Raw genomic sequence first — 5,364 nt, 5'->3', positions numbered from 1 at the left:
TAGCCTCCTGTAGGGAAATGCTGGAGTTTTTAGCATATGAGAATAGTTGTGCCATCATGGTGGTTAATGGTTGGGAGCACCATTTGTCAGTCCATAACATGATGGTATTACCTTGCCCAGCTGTGCATTTAGTCATTTCTTTAAATTTCTCCGTGATAGAGCAACAGTCTCTCCACCAAAAAGACCCCGCTCTTGTGGGCAAGCTTGGGAATTCTCCATTGTTATAGTAGTTGTTCCATATCGGCTTCACCCATGGAATATCCTCCTTATTAAAGAATTTAAAGAGAAATTTAGTCAGGAGGGCCTTGTTTTGCGTTCTGAGATCAAGCACCCCTAAACCCCATGCTTTTTTGGGAAGCCGGACCTTGTCCCATTTCACCAGACAGTTTCCATGTTTGTTCATGTCTTTGCCATACCAGAGGAAACTTCTGCCAGATTTCTCAAAAGGATCAACGATGGTAAATGGTACTCTACTGCAACACATAGCAAATATGGGCAGAGCAGATACAATAGCCTTCAGGTGTGTGAGTCTACCAATGCCAGACAGTCTAGTATCCAGTCTAGACACCATGGGCATTAAATCAGTAACTTTAGGTCTAGTAGATCCCATAGGGAGTCCCAAGTATGTGACTGTAGCGACCAGACCTCAAATGGTCTGTGCTGCTGTGCACCAGTGTCATCCCTGGATCAGTAATGCTGACACGCACAGTACAAATGGAGGATTTATAAGAGAGTAGCAATCACACACTTATTACATCGAATATCTCCAAAGAGATTAAGTACGATAAATATGGCTTAAGGCCATCTAAATACGATAACAGCGGAAGACTTGGAAGATAAGTGAGTCCATCAACTCCAGCGGCATCACTGAGTATAAGACCACGACCTAAGGCACCTTACTCGTCGTCTGAAAAGTCTGCAACATGAAACGTTGCAGCCCGAAAATGGGTCAGCACATAGAATATGCTGGCAAAGTAACACATAGAGAATAATGAACAATAATAATGCTATACTACATGCATTTATGGCTGGTGGAAAGCTCTATGGTTACAGTTTTGCGAAAAGCCAATTTTTCCCTACTTCAAAGGAATAAATTTTATTTAACTATCATGGTGGTTGTTAAACATTGAGAAGGTACCTCCAACTCAATCCCAATTAAGTGTCATCATAACCCACAAAATTAATTAAAAGTAACATGGTGATGAGATTCAAATGATAATCCAGGTACTAGATACTCAAGTTGTCCATAACCGGGGACACGGCTAACCATGATTAGTTTGTACACTCTGCAGAGGTTTGCGCACTTTTCCCCACAAGACTCGATCGCCTCCGCTTGATTCTCGCACTGCATGATGTTTGAGAAACGGATGACCGAGACACAGTCTTTCAGGAACAATCACTCTTTACTCTGGATGGACCGGTACACCTACTTTCCCCTACATCTGCTAGCCCACCTCTTCAAGAGATCATGTAACCTACTCAACTATGCTAGAGCCCATAATAGCTTGTGGCTGCACACGGAAGTTTCTAGCATGAATAATCTTATGATCCCTTTGAGCCTGGGTGGCGGTCCTTATACAAACAGAGAACACTGGATTCTCCAGGTGCCTCAATCCACCCAGATGTGAGTTTTAGTTGCCACCTTAGGTAAACCATTATTAATCTGTTTACTGTATGCTGAAACTGTCCTCCCGGTTTTGGGGCAAATCGTGGCTTCTGCTGAGCTCCAGAATTGTATTTCCCTTGTCCATACTTCCTCTTACGATTTTCAATCTGCTGTTGCTTCCCTTCAATCATGAGAGCTCTATCTACCAGCTCCTGGTAGTTGTTGAAGATTGCTACCATCAACTGCATACTCAGTTCATCATTCAGTCCTTCCAAAAATTTCTCCTGCTTGGCTGCATCTGTAGCAATGTCATCTGGTGCATAACGTGCTAACTTACTGAAATCCTCCACATACTGGCCTACGGTGCGTCCTCCTTGGCGTAGGTTGCGAAACTCACGCTTCTTCATAGCCATAGCTCCTGCTGAAACATGTGCGGTACGGAAAGCTTGCTGAAACTGATCCCATGTGACAGTGTCAATGGGGTGCGTGGCTGTATAATTCTCCCACCATGATGCTGCGGGTCCATCAAGCTGATGTGCGGAAAAACGCACTCTTTCCACATCTATGCATCCTGCAGTGGTCAACTCCCTTCCAACTTTGCGGAGCCAATCATCTGCAACAATCGGCTCGGTGCTACTGGAAAACACCGGCGGGTTTAGCCTCAAGAAACGGGCTAGGTGATCAACAGGTGGTGGTGGCGGTGGGTTGTTGTTGTTGTTGCCTTGGTTCTACACTAACACTTGCATCAGGGCATTCTGTTGCTGAATCAACTGGGTGATCTCCGGTGGGAAAACAAATCCGGTGTCGCGTCTCGGAGGCATCTGATAGGTTTAGAAAAGATGAGAGTTAAGAATAGAATGAGGTCTAGAGAGAAAACACTACCCATATGCTCATGAGGCAAATACAATCAATATCACTTAATCAATTCAAACAAGGCACAACAATCGATCTAACTAGCGTTACAAAGTGCTTGAACTATACTATTAAATGGGGGAAAACTACTACTGATATGGTGGTCTACTAAAAATTCTGATCCGTTGACGACTCCATGATGTCTGCTCCAGCTTCGTCAACCCAGTCATCTTCACTTGGTTCTGAGTCGGTGTCGTCGATGATGATGTAGTTATCCGGACAAGTGCATTCGTCAACTTCTGCTTTTGGCACTGGATTTCCCATGAATACTCCAATCTTCTTCTCCAGGTCGTCATTCTTCCCTACTAGTGCGATGATTTCCTCCATATAATCTTCGCGTGTAGCCTTGAGTTCTTCCTCCAGCTCCTTGATCTTCGTCAATGCCTTCTTCAGTTCTTCCTTGTCCGTGCACATCTGGTTCTCCTGGCGACGAATATGTTGGTTTTGCTCCTGGATGAAAGCTGCGATTGATCCATCCTTCTTGGTTCTGATCATCTCCCATTGCGCGTCTCGGCGTCCACAAATCTGATAAATTGTATCCTTAAGCTCCTGGTGGTAGACTTCTCCAATGTGTCCCATAGCAATGTGTGCGGCCATGCTCTTCCCTAAACTCCAGGTGGGTGCTTCGAAAACCAATCTTATGGGTTCAGTAACTGGCACAAACGTCCTTCCTGGAATGTGAACTTGAATCTTCCAGCTCTCCTCTTCAGGTAATGTGGCGTTGTAGGTTCCGGTGATGCTTGGTATTCCTATGTTCAAATACTTAGTGACTTCCTTCAAGTGTCGACCAAAAGGCGTGTCTTCATCTGGTTGCATGAACTTGCTCCTTGTATCCGCCATTCCTAAAAGAGTAGAAAAAGGAGAGGGGTCAGAAATGAGAAGAGAGAAGCTTTCTAGGGCTTAAGCTTAGTGGTCGTGTCCTACAGTCAGCGTGTGCTCTGATACCAACTTTGTAGCGATCAGACCTCAAATGGTCTGTGCTGCTGTGCACCAGTGTCATCCCTGGATCAGTAATGCTGACACGCACAGTACAAATGGAGGATTTATAACAGAGTAGCAATCACACACTTATTACATCGAATATCTCCAAAGAGATTAAGTACGATAAATATGGCTTAAGGCCATCTAAATACGATAACAGCGGAAGACTTGGAAGATAAGTGAGTCCATCAACTCCAGCGGCATCACTGAGTATAAGACCACGACCTAAGGCACCTTACTCGTCGTCTGAAAAGTCTGCAACATGAAACGTTGCAGCCCGAAAACGGGTCAGCACATAGAATATGCTGGCAAAATAACACATAGAGAATAATGAACAATAATAATGCTATACTACATGCATTTATGGCTGGTGGAAAGCTCTATGGTTACAGTTTTGCGAAAAGCCAATTTTTCCCTACTTCAAAGGAATAAATTTTATTTAACTATCATGGTGGTTGTTAAACATTGAGAAGGTACCTCCAACTCAATCCCAATTAAGTGTCATCATAACCCACAAAATTAATTAAAAGTAACATGGTGATGAGATTCAAATGATAATCCAGGTACTAGATACTCAAGTTGTCCATAACCGGGGACACGGCTAACCATGATTAGTTTGTACACTCTGCAGAGGTTTGCGCACTTTTCCCCACAAGACTCGATCGCCTCCGCTTGATTCTCGCACTGCATGATGTTTGAGAAACGGATGACCGAGACACAGTCTTTCAGGAACAATCACTCTTTACTCTGGATGGACCGGTACACCTACTTTCCCCTACATCTGCTAGCCCACCTCTTCAAGAGATCATGTAACCTACTCAACTATGCTAGAGCCCATAATAGCTTGTGGCTGCACACGGAAGTTTCTAGCATGAATAATCTTATGATCCCTTTGAGCCTGGGTGGCGGTCCTTATACAAACAGACAACACTGGATTCTCCAGGTGCCTCAGTCCACCCAGATGTGAGTTTTAGTTGCCACCTTAGGTAAACCATTATTAACAATCTCACATATGTCATGAATATCTCTCAAACCCAAATCCACGTCTACGAGCATAGCATGGCAATATAATAGCAACGTAGAAGTAACTCCCAAGGGTTTGATAAGAAAACAGGTAATAGGTACTACCTCAACTACTTCCCAGTACCCACAATTTAATTAAATCCTAAACATGCAATGTTTGAGGAATAGATCTAATGCAATAAAACTGGGTATGGAAGGTATGATCAAAGTGTTACTTGCCTTGCTGATGATCCGCAAAACCTAGCGATTCGAAGTAACAATCGGCACACTCCGGGTACTCTATCGCAAACAAACAAGCCGACAATCAGTACTCATCTAATGCACAGGTAAAACTCGAATGAAAGATCCAACCAGAAAGTTCAACTTAAGAACTCCGGTTTGCAAAAAGAATCAACTCGAACGAAGCAACAAAAGTCAAACGGTGAAAGAAACAAGCTTCGTTTACTAATCTGGATCTAGGTCAAATTTGACAGTAGCAAAAACTTGTTTGAGTAGGTTAAACGGAAAGAGAATTTCGAGACGAAACTCTAGGCGCTTGAATCGCCTGATTCCGATAAACGAGCGAGAAGTTAAACAGAAACGAAGATTCGATCAGAAATCGAACCTGAGAAAATCAGGAAAAATCTGACGAAAAAGAAAAACGGACGAACGGTTAAAGAACGGACGTTCGTTAACAGAGAAAATCCGACGAACGCGTTCGTTAAAACGAATGAGTCGGTGAACGCTCACAAAAATAACAAAACCGAAAAAAAACCGATCTAGGTTTTTTTTAAAACGAACGTTTTTTTAACAAAAACCGGCAAACGAGGCGAGGTGCGGCTACCTCGGGGACGGGCTCCGGC

This window comes from Triticum aestivum, chromosome 6D (assembly GCF_018294505.1).
Source record: "Triticum aestivum cultivar Chinese Spring chromosome 6D, IWGSC CS RefSeq v2.1, whole genome shotgun sequence".
Classification (NCBI taxonomy): Eukaryota; Viridiplantae; Streptophyta; class Magnoliopsida; order Poales; family Poaceae; genus Triticum; species Triticum aestivum.
This window is presented reverse-complemented; position numbering follows the sequence as displayed.